The sequence below is a fragment of the Macaca fascicularis genome, chromosome 1 (assembly GCF_037993035.2).
Source record: "Macaca fascicularis isolate 582-1 chromosome 1, T2T-MFA8v1.1".
In the NCBI taxonomy this organism is placed as follows: Eukaryota; Metazoa; Chordata; class Mammalia; order Primates; family Cercopithecidae; genus Macaca; species Macaca fascicularis.
In genome coordinates, this window is record NC_088375.1 from 28298703 (window position 1) to 28314130 (window position 15428).

The 15428-nt window shown below is 37.4% G+C and overlaps 1 protein-coding gene and 1 long non-coding RNA gene across 4 annotated transcripts in view; one reads left to right on the forward strand and one right to left on the reverse strand.

Moving 5' to 3' along the window:
- The window catches only part of PRRX1 (paired related homeobox 1), a 75356-nt gene that overhangs the window by 22921 nt on the left and 37007 nt on the right, over positions 1 to 15428 (forward strand). The window lies entirely within an intron of this gene.
- The window catches only part of LOC123573595 (uncharacterized), a 35283-nt gene continuing 27784 nt past the window's right edge, over positions 7930 to 15428 (reverse strand). The window contains exon 2 of the long non-coding RNA XR_006698238.2: positions 7930 to 8181. This is a non-coding gene — a long non-coding RNA (uncharacterized lncRNA). The remainder of the gene's footprint in view (positions 8182 to 15428) is intronic.

The following is a 15428-nucleotide window of genomic DNA, read 5'->3' on the forward strand; positions in this document are numbered from 1 at the left end:
AGGGTGAGGCCTGTGAATTTCATTGGCAGTAGTCAATATTGCTTCACTCTGTTATAGTTAAAATATAGACCGTCTGCCTCCAAAGCTGTCAATCCGGCACCTTTCACCAGCACTGAGCTCACTTAAAAATGATTTGAAACATTACATTTAAAAAAAGCCTGGTAGATCCTTAGTTAAGGGTACAAAAAAAAAAAAAAAAACAAATTGTTGTTTGCGTTTCAGATATTTTTTAAAAATACTGTCTGGTGAGTGGAAAATGGCAGCTTGGAAAAATGCCGGCGTAGAGGGCCAAAAACCTAAGAGGGCAAGAGCAGGCAGCTCTGCGCTTCATAAGCGAGCTTTTCTTTAAAATGAGCTACAGCAGCACTGGGCTTTGGGGGAAGCAGAAGGGAAGGAAGAGACGTGGGGAATAGAATTTCTTGTTCCAATAATCCCATAGTTTTCAGCAAGGTCAAAAGTCTGAGAGTTGTGTAGGGCCTTGGGGAGTGGGTCTAAGGAAAATGTGACCTGCCAAGGTCAGCAATTCTGACACTGATTCAAATTCTAGCCCTAGGGGGTAGCTGTTTGATGAGAACAGAGAAGGAGGTGGCATGAATAGATGACATTTAGCATTGGTAGGAGACGGGCGGCTGCAGCGGCTTGTGCAGTCAATTCCATGAGAGATATTTCCAGAACAAACAGAGTCACCTCCTAATTGCCTGCATATGGATTTACCACTTGGTGCATTCTTTTAAAATCTGTAGTTGACACCTCTCTCTAACTTGCACACTCCAGAGTTTGTTTATTTCATTATCAAAGAATCTACACTTTGAGAATTCAAAATCATTTGGAAATGAAACGAAAATGAGGCAACTATGTAATGTGGGAGATGGAACTATAATAACATTGGTTGAGTGCCTTATAAATGGTTATGCCTTGCCTCTCTCCATTAGTTAGAATAAACAAGAATTGACCGGATGCTTCTCCACCCCCATCCCAAATGCACGTCATTTAAGTTTCTTACTAATTAAGTATCCTCTCCCCCCGCTCCCACCCTCAGAGTACCACAAGGTTAAACAAAAAGCCCAATTTCTATGATAAGAAGAGCTTTTTACAAAAAGGTCACCTTGACCATTTAGGATTTCTCTCTCTGTCTCCCTTTTTTTTTTTTTTTTTAAATTTTACAAGTCAGAATGTTGTGAGTGAAGAACAAAATAAACACTAAACAGGCAATTTCCAAAACCCCATTTGTGAAGGCTGGTTTTTAAACGATGAGAAAATGTCTGCACTGCACATTTACAGTCTGTTGAAAGCATATTTGGTGAACAAGCCTGTTGGAGGCATTTATTGAAACTAAACAAGAGCTCTTGGTCTACAAGTCTCCTTCTCTGGCCTCTTAAAGGCAGTCCCTTTGGATGCTCAGGGATGCTCCCCAACTTTTGTGAATTCTGTCTTTTCTTTCCTGCTGTAAGCTAACAGTAGATGAGCTTTGCTTTGACACAGCAGCAGTTCACAAGGGCTAAGAACGTGTACTTGGTATAGCACCCTTCTCCCGTCACTTAATTGTTCTATGAAGTCACTCTCTGAGCCTTACTTTCCTTTTCTCTAAAATGAGGATTATAATATGTCCTTTATGGGGTTTTTGTGAGCATTAAGTAAAATAAGGTATAGGATGTGGTTAGCATTATGCCTTGCATGTAGCAAGTCCCTGCTTAATGAAAGTTATTTTATAGCATGTACTTAATTCTTATTTTACAATTGAACAGACATTGTGGAGTCCGTTATCAGTCATCCATAAAAACTGTGTGGATATATCCTTGAAATATTTGTAAACATCTGGAAACAATTTAGTCTGAGGACACTTTAGGTAACTAAAGGGACTCATTCTTAAAATGAATATATAGTCTCAGGAGACACCAGGGTCAAAGAGCAAGTGACCAAATACTTCTACTCAATTCAAAAAGCTCTGTGGTGAGAAAAAGGGGAAAAAGAAAGGAGAAAGAGAAGGACCAAGAAAGAGAAATAGCTAATCATCAAGAATATTTTGATTGAGAAGCAATGTGTTGCTTACTCTATAATTTAGAAGTCAAGCATGTAGGCTATACATTCATTCATTTGCTATGTGACCTCTAAATTCATTGTCATACTTCTCAAAAATTGCTATTATTATTATTTTCCTATTACGCTAAAGATCTTGAGAGATGAAATAAATCCTGGAGCTCCTTGTTGACTTTGGACCCAGAAAGCAGTATAAAATAAGAATGTAAGGAAAACTAACACTCCAAGTACAAAGTTGGTCCAAAAAATGTAATGTTGTATAGTGTTAATATATATTTCTGAAACTGGACTGTGCTGAGGCAGAAAATTAAGGTATCTATTTTTTTTCTATTTTTCTTAAAAATTGCTTTTATTTAACCAACCCATTTGAAAAAGTAATAGGAGTTCTAAAAATTTACTCTTAAAGATAGCTTTATCCATTATGTTTCAACAGTTTCTAACTTTTAATATCCTTGAAAATTAATTTCAGGTGAATGCTCAGGGTTATACAGATTTATGAAATTTATTTACCAATAAAATTTTATGTTTAAAAGGTATGAATATTACTTAAATAAAGACATTTAAATAAACCTCCTATAGTCTGCTGACTATATCATTTCATAGACAAAAGAACATTATAAGACCAAAATAATAAAATGGCTACTAATTACTACTAATTGTACTTGCAAAGTAAAACAATAAAAGGGCATATTTAACATATAAAACTTTACTATGTTGTACTGATTGTTGTACCCATTTAATTGTGAAACTTGAAGAGTTTGTCTTTGTTCTGGGAACTGTTTACAGGAAATTTCTAATTGACATCTTTTTTTCTTCCCATTTCTTAACTATATACTTGCTAAGTTCAGTATTGAAACTTATCTGATAATTTTGTGCTGACTCAAGTTCAAGTAAACTTCATATTATTCTTTAGCTTTGCATCTTTTGGTTTTTAGTTCTGTGACAATATAATTGTTACCAATATACATTAGCAATCGATAGCACATTTATAATGAGAAGAAAGATAATATGAGCTAAATGTAGAGATTTGAGGCTTTTTCTTCAGGAATTACCGATTTGAAGTTGTATGTAATCTATCAGCATATGCTCTTTTCTAACCCATTGGTTCCCAATCTTAGATTCCCCAACTTCTTGAGGCAGTAAGAGAGGACCTTTATTTTTTTTCTGTTATTTCAAAAAGATTAATAAAAATGTATGTTTACTCTCTATAAGCAAAAAAAGAACTTTAAGATTTTTGGTGGGATTGATAATAATTTAGTGAGACTCTGTGGAGCTGTGTACTGTTCTTAGAACAAAGTAGGGACTCATTAAAGAGCTGAATAAATCAATGAATGAACAATCTTCCTGGCTATCACAGGCTAAATGATATCATAGTCTGACAATTTTGAATTTACTTAATGCAAATGACAAAATATAGTTGATTTAGTAGAAAAGGTTTTAAATCATGGAATCTATGTGGGAAGGCAGTCCATGGGGCTGAACAATTGAGAACATTCATAAAGATGTGAGTGGAAACAAGGGTGAGTTTTGAGGAAGATTTGTGTATTTAATCTTTATATGCCTGTGACCAGATGTCTATGCCAAGAAGCACATGTTTTTGTTTTTGTTTTAAACTTTCAGTTTATGGTTCCGAGGTCCTGATACTAATCAGCTTTAAAAAAATCGTTTTCATTTCTTAGGTATTTTTCTTGCTTTTGGGCACCAGGTGGCAATACGGAGTGAGGTGGGGAGTGCATGGGGCACAGAGGTTGGATTGTCATAAAGACCAAGCATCTGTAGAGTGAACTGATGAGATTTAATATCACATCTGTGTGTGTGTGTGTGTGTGTGTGTGTGTGTGTGTGTGTGTGTGAGTGATAGAGAGAGAGAGAGAGAGAGAGAGAGAGAGAGAGATCAAAAAAGAGAAAACTTTGTAAAGATTTGGTTCCATTTTGTCTGAGAAAGACTGGATTGGCATTCCTCATCTGTATGAAACACTTTTCTCAACAGATTCCATACAATATATCACTTGGAAAATTCAAGAGCTGCCAGGTCTCTAGCTCTTGCTAGCATTTGGTTAGCATTTCACTGTATATAAGATCCTTACTCCTCCCCTCCTCCCCATTTATTCAACATTTACTGAGCGCCTATAATGTCCCATGCACTGTAATAAGTATTAGAAATGTTGTATCAGATAAGATCTTGTTCCTGCCCCCTACAAGCTTATAGTTTAGCAGGGACAGACATGTGAACCCTAAATCAGCTGCATGTTATGGCATCTACGATGGAGTCAGGATCAAGGCAGGATATGGAAGGATCACAAAGATGAAATTGTCAGTCCAATGGGTAAAGAAAAACATCATGGGAAATATGAACTATAAGCTGAATAGTGGTAGATGAACAGATATCCATCACTTAGACTTGGAGAGAGAAGTTATAATAATCGATTTTACTCCTTTGAACCCTTCAAGTGTGTGTGGTGCATATAAGGAAGTTGGTTGGATCTTAGCATTTATTTATAGTAATACTCATAAGCACAATCTGCAGTTAACATTACCAGCCTAGTTTTTGAATTTGAAAATGTGAGAAAATACGTGTTTGGTAAAATTCAACTTCCCCACTTTCTCCCACATACGAGATTTTATGTGATAAGAATAATTATAGTATAAATTAGACTTTAAGTATTCAAATGTTTTTATTGGGTCAGGGCAGATTAAATAGGTGCCACCTGAATTATGTACCGGAGAGGCCTTGGAACTGTGACTCTGGGAAAGGTATAAATAAAATTAAATTTAGAAGATATTCAGAGAGATGGATATTTCAGAAAATGTAAGATATTACAGAGAGAACAGTAAGTTAGCTCGATGCAGTCTTTGCTGTGAGCATCAAAACAAGGAAATGCATGAACTGGTCAGATATAGTCCATCAGAAAATGCTTGATTCCAAAGAGAAGGTACTCATGGTTTTATCCAGACAGACAAAAAGAGGCTTGAGAGGATAATGTAATGAAAAGATGCTTGACAAAATTTAGGGATGGATAATACACTAATTTGGGTTTTAGAAAGCTATTGAGAGAGCAAAGTAATGTAGCCTTTCAAGTGAGGGCCATATTTTATTCACCACTGTTTTTCCAGTGCCAATCACAGACCTGGAAAATGGTTGTGCAAAAGGTATTTGTTGCATGAATAAATGAAAGAAATAAAGCAGATGGGTTGCATGTTTGCAACCAAACAAAGATTGGATTAAAAAATGTTTATTAACCAACCAGAGAGTGAAATATAAAGTAATGTCTTTCAGAAACTATTGATGGATTTAATCAGATCACACTTACATAACAGCTTGCTTTTATGGAGTTGCCACTCAAATGAATTCTGACATCCCTAAGAAAAAATTTATTCCCTCCTTCCCTTCCTTTTCCCCTTCCCCTTCCCCTTTCCCTTTCCCTTTCCCTTCCCTTTCCTTCCCTCTCCTTCCCTTCCCTTTCCTTCCTCCCTCCCTACCTCCCTCTCTTCTTTCCTTCCTCCCTCCCTCTCTTCCTTCCTTCCTCCCTCTTTGCCTGCCTCTCTTCCTCCCTCTCTCCATTTTTTAGTTCTTTTTAATATTTTTGTTTTTATTTCAGATATATTGTTACGTCAATTGCTTTCTTTAATTTTATTATTTCCTCTTCTCCCTTCCTTTCTTTTCCCTTCTCTTTTCACCTTTTCTCCCCTCCTCTCCTTCCCTCTTTCTCTTCTACTCTTGTGTGTTGTGACAAAGATAGTATTGAAAATAAACAAAATGAAGCATAGTCCAAATGGTTTAATGTAGAGTATGAAAATATTAACCCTGTGCCCTGGGTCATGATCAACAGAATTCCAGCAGCAGGTTTCAGAGCACTATGGGGCCTTCTGTTAGGGTGAGGGGAAGCAGTGTTCTCTAAGCCTGCCTTATTAGCACATTTATTCAAGAAATATTTAGTGCACAGTTATTGTGTGCTTGGTACTGTGTTAAGTGCTATGAGGAATACAAAGATCCCTGTCCTTAAGAGGTCATATATGGGTCTAGAATCTAGACTCTAGATATACACATAAATATAATATCAAATGGAAAGTGGTGCCATGAGAGAGGAGCCAATTCCATAATAAAGTTGTTTTTATCTTGGCAGACCAAAATTGAAGTTGGATCTATTCAGGTTTACATTTCCAGGAAAAATGTACATTTGTATTATTATTAACAATTGTCCAGGATCAGGAAGCCCTTTCTAATAACTGACATAAATCCTTATGGGGTAAGAACTCAATTTATTTTCCATTGTTTCAATACTTTTGATTAAATTCTTAATTTAAAGGGTTTAACTAAAAATAAAAGTGTACAAACTTCCAAGAAATAGAATTGATGAGCCTCTTGGGATATCTTTCCTTAATTAATGCTTGACATATTTTAGAATGTAGCTAACTTTCTAGAATGTAGTTAAGGGATCACCTTACATTATTTTTAAGTTGTTGCGTGTATTTGATGAAAAATTAAAGTTTTTTTTTTTTTTTTTTTTTTAATTCAGGCCACTAGAGTTCCACTATTTTTTAAGAACCAGGTCTGTCCTAGTTGAATCTGTTTTTTTTTTTTTTTTTTCAAGATAGGAAGTAATAATCTACAACAAGTATTGGGGATTAAAATGGGTCCAATAGATAATCTTCATGGAAATAAGTGGAAAAAACCCCTTAGCTAACAACTAATCCTCTCTCTCTCTCTCTCTCTCTCACACACACACACACAGACACACATGCACACTCACATGCATCTCTCACATTTTTCTGCAACTGAGACTTCTAGAATTTTTATATCATCAAAAGACTTACCTTCTGCAGAAAGCCCTTGACCTTGAGGTGCCTTGGGAAATTTTAGGACTTGGCCTAATCCTATATATATTCCAGACAAATTTTGACAGCCTTATTGCTTTTCATCATTAAGTGATCCTGGAACTTTTCCTAAATATTCAGGCATGTTAACACCAGCATCTTGATTCACTTCCAACCCAACCTTCAATTTATTCCACTTAGGCTAGTCACAACATTTTTCCCCAGTCCTTCTGTGACCTAAGCAATTCTGGGAGACTGCAATGTATGCTGTTAATATTTGTAGAGTTCTCAGGAGACAGAAGCTATAGAAAAGCTAAATACCATGGTTTTGTTATTACTACTAATTACAAGGCTCTACCTCAAAGGAATCAGGGTGAGAAGAGATGAATTAGCATTGATAAATGACTTGCAAAATAGAATATGCTGTAGAAAGGTTCTAAATATACTATAAAGAGTGGAGACAGCATGCAAATGTGATTAGGGAGGTGGGGTCAAAGGGCAAACACTGAAATACGGGTGTACTTAGGGTCAGTATGACCAAATTCTAGTATGATGTAATTTCCTGCACATACCAATCTCAGAGGCAGGCTCTCAGGAAACAGGATATTTGATATGGCAGTACAACCTTTCTCATGAAGGGTACTAGGAAAGAACAACAGTTGACTTTTGCTGGGCTGTGATCTTCCACTTTCCCTATCTGCCAGCCCCCACTAAAATCAATAATCACTGTTGTAAATAATTTGGAAATGTATGTTGTTAAGATAAAACTTACTCAGCTAGACTTTTAAAAGAAAAACTATTAGAAACAAGAAATTTGATAGTGTGGCTAGTATGATGGAAACTGGCAATTTGCTATTTAAAATTTCTTTGGAGGTTGGATCAAAAAGATGAGAAGCTCAGACCTTGAATCAGACTAAATTTACAAGAGGAGACAGAAGATCGAGGGACATTTATTCTCTAAGAAATCTGACCCGAATGGGGAAAATGAGATGTAGTGGCAAGGCAATGGGTCTGCATAGTATACAACTCAGGCAAGGTTTGTGCCCACAAAGAAAAATGGTTGGGAGCAATAATTCCATCTTATTTATACATATTTTATTACTAGTTTTTTTTTTTCATGTGTTCACCACACAGAGATTCCATGAAGCAGAGACAGGCTTAGTTTTGTAAAGAACTTTGCAATTTTCCTGGAGGAAAGTTGTCGCCGTGAAGGACTTTATTACCACATACTTTGGTTTCCAGGTGCGGGTGCGTCCAAACCCCAGGTGCAAATATCTCCACATTTCAGCACCATAAGCTTTCAGTTTCTCACTTGTGTTTTATATAGTACCTGCCAACACATGAAACACGGTAGAAAGGTTTGATCAATTTTTAAAATGAATTTAGGAAAAAACAGTAACTTACAGAAACTTTGAATTCAGAGTTGAAAGAGAGCTTATAAATGATCAAACCAAACCTATTCTGAGAGCCGAAATTCCTTCTCCGGTATTCCTGGCAGACAGGATCCGGCCTTGCTTAAAGATTGTCACACAAAACAGCTGTTTTTGTTGCAGAGTGGAAATGGTTCTTATGAAATTTATATGAAAATTCTGTGAATGTCTATGTGTGTATGCATGCGTAATTTATATTTCCATCTAGGAGAGGCATATTCCCTATATAATTGCATTTGCTTATTCAAAAGCTAGTCGCACTGGTTGAGAAGTATGAGGGTACTTATGGGGAAAATAAGACAGAATTAGGATAGTACTTTAAATCTGGGAAATGTGCCCACGGTATTTACTGCTGTTTTAAGAAAGCATATTTATGCTTTTAATACCAAGCAGATCTTCTTGTTGATTCAGGACTTCTGCTATTTTACAATAAAAGCAGATTGTAAATGAAACTTTACTGATTTTCCTTTTTCCTTTTCCTGTAGTAATCAAATGCTCTCAGCCACTGGATCTAATGAGTAACAGCTGTGCTTGAAGTGTCCTTATAGATAAAAATTAAAAGTATGGTAACATCTAAGGATTTTGTTGTTGTTAGAATAACAGTAGACTTAGGAATTAAGAGGAGGCTAAAGGCATCAATGCTTCTAGTATGTCAGTCAGCCTCTTCATGTAGTAAGTTGGAGAAACTGACATAGTCTAATGAGCCGATGCATTGGGAGATATGCTGTGGTGATCTGACCTTACTTGGAGTTGCAAAGACTTGCACTGGAAGAGTCTATCTCCCTAGTGATGGTGGGGATGGTTTGCTAAATGTCCTTGAAGGCCTGATTTGCAAGATATCTGATGTTGTTATGATTAAATGCAATAACCGTACCCCATGAACCATTAGAGATAGAAGGAGCTAGAGAAGGTGCCCTTCCAAATCTCTTACTGACAAAATGAGGAAGCTGAAGTGATTACACAAGATCAGCCAGCTAGCTGCACAACTGTGACTGGAAACTGAGCCCCTATGTAATGCTCATTATGTCCCACCAATGGCTTTCCTGTACCTGCATTATGGTTGTAGCCACTCTAAACAAGATGCTATTTTAATACTACATACCTAAAAGTTCAATCAGTTGGACGTTTTTCTCTTTTTACCAAAACCTTTTTAGAACATATTTGATATGAGTGTCATTTGTCTGTTGACATACGCTTGGTGGAAGGAGTAAGTGTCCTGGGATAGAAAGGCTATTCTTCTCTGCTGCGGATGTGTGGGATCCTCAGCCACAGTTGGATAGAAGAGAGTATTTTCTTCTTCAGAATCAAGACCACAGTTTTTTTTTTATGTGGCTAGCCTTGAGTTTTGTCAACTTAACTAAACATATCAATTCCAATCAATTATATTTCCTATTAGTTCAAACACTTCTGCAGTCAACAAGAAATCTGTAAAGAGTCCCTGAGTCCCTGCCCTCACTCTCACACACATTTCTTTGTGTGATCAGTATGAATGTGCATCTTTTCCTTCAAATATCATGACCCCATCTTTATTTTCTCTTTTCCCTTATTTTCCTGGGTATGCTTTTTTCCCCTCTCTATTCTCTGAGGCCTTTGCTGGAACCTTTATTGAATGCATAGCACATGCTTGGAGCAATTTAGGATGACTTTTCTAGGATCATCCAGATGTCCAGTGTGGAGAAATAAAATAAAACATGCTTTTCTCTACATTTCAACATAAAGGCTTTGGTTGGCATTTTAGTTTTCTCTGTCTTTAGCAGTAGACATGTCCAAAGACCAGCACAAAAAAAGAGACAGAAGAGATCAGCATGTGCTTCACACCTGCACTGGTCACTCATTCAAGGTGCAAGGTAGGCAGGAGCAAAGGAGAGAGTGACACATGAAAAGTTTCCAGGCCAGATGGCAGTAGGACAATCCAGGCATGCTTGTCTAGGTCTATTTGTAAACCCTGTGGGTGTTATCCCCACACTGCAAGAACAGTGATAAATACGCCATTAACCATGACCAGCAGTGACATGTCTGTATTAGAGAAAAAAAGGCAACACTGAATCTTAACAATATATTTTACGTCTTACATTGCCTGTTCTCTAGTGTGCAGTTCTCAGAGAGGAACGCACCACAGTATTCCAACAGTGATGAAAAGATAACATAAGGTGCGGCCAGCAGTCCAGAAGAGATGTGGTTAAGATTTGTGAAACTATTTGAAATCGTTTATAAGTAAAAATACCTCACTCAATGATTCTTATGAATTCAATTTTCCAGTTAAAAAAGGGCAAAGAACACATTCTGCCATTTGTGCTAGGGATTAATATCCCTTTATTTACATGCAAATTACTTTAAAAGGTAGGAAAACCTATAAAATTTTAAAGGTTCCACACTGGGGGCTTACACTAAGAGTCTTTGTCAAATAAAATGAATTCTCGCAGATCTGCTTTGAGCTACTTTCTTTGCCTCTAAGCACAGCCTCTCTTAGAGGAAGGAAACAGTAAAGTTCTCACAGAGAAAGAAAACGTTTACCACTCAGTAAAAATCCCTGGGCCTCACTGTATGAAAGCTTTAATTTAGCTCGGCTCATTCCTCCATGAGTTAATTTAGAACACCAATAAAAGGAGATTATTTTTGGACTGAGAATCTGCCTGGCACATTTTTTGAACTTAATAGAGCTAAATAAAACTATCCAAACTCTTGTGATTTTTGGAGGAGGTCATCTACAAGCGATAGCCCTGTGATAGTTTTCATGAACATAGCAGACCAAACGTGAAGGAACATTCTCTAATCTGGAGAGATTAGGGGCCTCATACATGAATAGACTCACTTCTTAAATACACATTAACAGGAAGAGATATGGAATGTGAACATGCATGCACACGCTCTCCAGGCAGGAGACAGCCAGGAGAAATGGAAAGTGCAGAGGCCTAGGAATAAGATAAGCCATGTCTTAGCGTTGGCTGTGCTGGGGAACTAATTTCCATTGGGAAAACAGCTTCATCTCTTTGAACATTAGTTCCTTTTGTAAAATGGGAACAATGGTCTCCCTTGAAGGGTTATAATATTGCATGTGTACAAATGCATAATCTTCCAAGTGTGATATTTTTGTTTTGATTTATTTACTTTCCTGTATTGACCTTTTCTATTTTCTTCTAATAATAAATGTAAGACAAGCTTATCTTAAAGAATTAGAGAAATATATAGAAAGGGAGATAAGGGAAAAAGTCTTCATTATTGCATCATTCGGAGGTTTTTCTTCCAATCTTTACATTATTCAGAGGCACTTTCTTCCAATCTTTTGTTGAACATTTTCTTTTATAGTTAAGAATACACCACATTTGTAGCTGGAATCCTTAAAAAAATACATATTTTTTGCATGTCTATAAATATACATATATATTTATATCTGCGTCTATAGATATACAAATACAGATATCCATATACATATATAGATATATAAATATATACATATATAGATATATAAATATGTATATATAAATATGTAGAAATATATGTCTATATAAATACATATGTATACAAATATGTATATCTATATACACATATACAAATATGTATATCTATATATACATATATAAATATGTATATACATATATAAATATATCCAGATCTAGATCTAGGTCTGGATATATTTATATGTATCTAGATCTAGATCTATATATAAATCACCATGTTCTTTTGTATTATTAAAAGGCCTTTATATAACATAACTTTTAATACTGCATATTCCACCTTCCCATCATCATCATCTTTGTCTTTATTAGTATCATCTCCAAGATCATTATCATCACCGTTTGTTAAACACTATGAACCAAACCATATGTAAGTAATTTACACATATTACACTATTTTACTTTATTCTCAATAATTATTCACATTTGTAAATGGAGACAAATATAGACAATAAAAACAAAAATATTGAAGAGAATAATAATCATCTGTAAGCTTTGTGCTTCTAAGAGAAACTCCAGGACCATTTCAAACTAACTTAACTGGCAACAAGGTGACTGAAACACTGATTATTACCTTGTACTTTTTTGGAAAGTTAAAGCTAAATAAGGCTATATACTTATATATGTTTCTTGAAAGAGAGTTCTTACCATTATATAACCACCTGAGAAAAACACTTTTTTAAAAAATTAAAAACTGAAAAACAAAGCGTCTCTTTATTTTTCTGTTCCCAAAGAATGGAATCATTTAAAGATGGGGAAATGTTTCAGCTCAATGCAAAAAGGCTTCTTCCAAGAATACATAGGCACTATTCAGGGTTTAGAAAGTTGTTTTAGAATCACAGTAGAGGCCTTTGCTTATTAAAATAGACCATTTTTTTTTTCCTGACCATTTAGCCTTGCAAAGCAGCTGAGAGGAGTAACACCATATTATTTCTTCAGCTTTCAGATATCTATCTAGTAATTTCCATTTTCATCCACAGAACACATTCAGAGCAGAATTGGAGTAAAGTTGTTGCTGACTTGATTTGGCCAATGATTCTTAAGAAATGACGGTGGCACAACTGTCACATCTTTCTGCCAAAACCTTGTCAGTCCAGCAGTCTCCACTGGATGAGGTGAAGGGAGACGAGGGCTAGAGATGGGAGAGTCAGTCCTGAGAGGGGAGGAGGGTGGCTGAGGAAGTGTCAAGGGGGTGTCTGGAGAAGAGGCCCCGGGCTATTAGCTAGCTGTCTAATCCTCCCCTCAGCAAGGGCTTTTGACTGCCAAGACTGTTATCCTGTGTGCAGTGTTGATGGTCTGTAATCCTTTGTCAGAGTAATTGACGGTGAAGTCTGCACTTTTGCAGCTAATGATAAATAGAGCCTTTAAAGGTTGTAATTTCTTGTTTAACTGATGCCAGTTGCAAATACTTTGTGCTGAGGAATAATTCCTCTCTGCCAAATAAAATACAGTGGAAGTCTGTGGTGTGTTTTTCAGCTTATTGTTAGTCACAGCTTTCCTGACAGAGCACTTTCTATGCAGGAGATAAATGCTCAGGCCCTCCGCCTGCCAATTTCAGCACAGAAAGGACTTTTCTGTGGAAAAGACTTTTCTGTTTCTCTAGTGAACATTAATAAGGATTTTTATTTATTTTACTTTTTTATTTTATTTTTTACAAAACCCTTTCAGGGGGCAAATGTTTGCTTCCTTGCAATGAGAATTGTTTGAGTTTTTAAAATGGCTCTCATTTCTTTCTCTGTCCCATTCAGGAGCTCTGGTTTGCACACAGCTCCTCTAGATAAATGGCAAGAGGATGGCTCTCTAGTCCGTTCACAGAAAACTGTATTATGGCCAAAGGGAGTGGGGAAAGGCTTCCCCAAGGGTCTGCGCACCACAAGACTGAAGGGAAAATTATAGTAAAATGGGCCAGAGGATGGCAAAAAGGAGAGAAATCAGGTTCCTAGGAGCTCGAAGGAAGACTGGCCTGCTTGGATATAAATTGAGATTCATACCTTTCACAGCGAAACGAAGCAACACAAAAATGCACCGAGAAATACCAGGGTGCCTCAAAAGTACAAGTGAATGGATTTGAGAAGGAGTCTCGCTCTGTCGCCCAGGTTGGAGTGCGGTGGCATGATCGAGGCTCGTTGAAACCTCTCCCTTCTGGGTTCAAGCAATTCTCCTGCCTCAGTCTGCCAAGTAGCTGGGATCACAGGCTCCTGCCACCACACTCGGGTAATTTTTGTATTTTTAGTAGGGATGGGGCGAGGCTGGTCTTGAACTCCTGACCTCAGGTGATCTGCCAGCCTCAACCTCTCAAAGTTCTGGAATTACAGGTGTGAGCCACTGAGCCCAGCCAAGTGGATGGATTTCAAGGGTTTTCATATATATGACTATAATCGCATTTAAATGTATTGATGGGGTTACAAACTTGAAAACATTCTATGGCCTCCTATGGCCATTTTTTTAAGCAAATGAAACACCATACTCAATTTGATGCATTTGGAAATTATTTTTTGTGAATGAGTTGGTTCAAGCCAACCTCCTTCATAGGAAATAATTTCTGAGCCCAGGAAGTCCAGTAGGTCTCAGGTGAAATGTTGGCAGGTGGAGGTGCTTCTAGCTAGTATAGAACGCTGATGAGTGTGTTACTGCAGGTTCTATTATAGGGTGGGAGAACCTTTAGGATATATATTCAGACCATTTGGAAAGTCCTTCAGGGCTCTTCCATACGTTAAAAAATGGCATGTCCTCGTGTCCTGAATTCCTGCTTTACTTATCTAGTCATTTAGATATACATATATGTCATAGATTGAAAGAAAGATGACCAGGAGAATTAAAAACAGACCTAGACAGGGGAGAAAGTGGGAGATGATGGACAGAGACACTATAGTGAAAATTTAGCTATCAGAGAGGCCTTAAGCATCCTATTCATTAAAAGTAGCAGACAGTCGGCTGGGCGTGGTGGCTCACGCCTGTAATCGCAGCACTTTGGGAGGCCGAGGCGGGCGGATCACGAGGTCAGGAGATCGAGACCATCCTGACGAACACGGTGAAACCCTGTCTCTACTAAAAATACAAAAAAATTAGCCAGGCGTGGTGGCGGGCGCCTGTAGCCCCAGCTACTGCGGAGCCTGAGGCAGGAGAATGGCGTGAACCCGGGAGGTGGAGCTTGCAGTGAGCCGAGATCGCGCCACTGCACTCCAGCCTGGGCGATAGAGTGAGACTCCGTCTCAAAAAAAAAAAAAAAAAAAAAAAAAAAAAAAAAAAAAGTAGCAGACAGGCCGTATTATTAGTGCTGTCCTTCTGAATCTGTAAAGCATTAATATTTGTCTCATGCTCAGCAAAAACCAAGCTCCATGTTACCAGGTTGCTACCTGGAGACAAAACTGCCCCTATCACCCACTTTGCTGCTGAAAACCTGTTACTGACTGCCCTACCCTGGAGGATGCAGTTCAAGAGTCTTAGCGTGTTGGGAAAGGTCCTCTACCATCTGGCCCTACTTTCCCACTACAGCTTCATCTTCTCAAGGCTCTCAAATGCTGGCCTGAGACAACACAGGGAAATCATGATCATATCACTTATCAGCACGGCATTCCTGAGAAGTCTACTTTTCTGAACCCCTGAAATTAGGACAGTGACATAGTTTTTCATAGGGCTGTTATGAGAAATAAATGAGGTAAAAATCCACTTTTAGGAATGAGTAACACTGC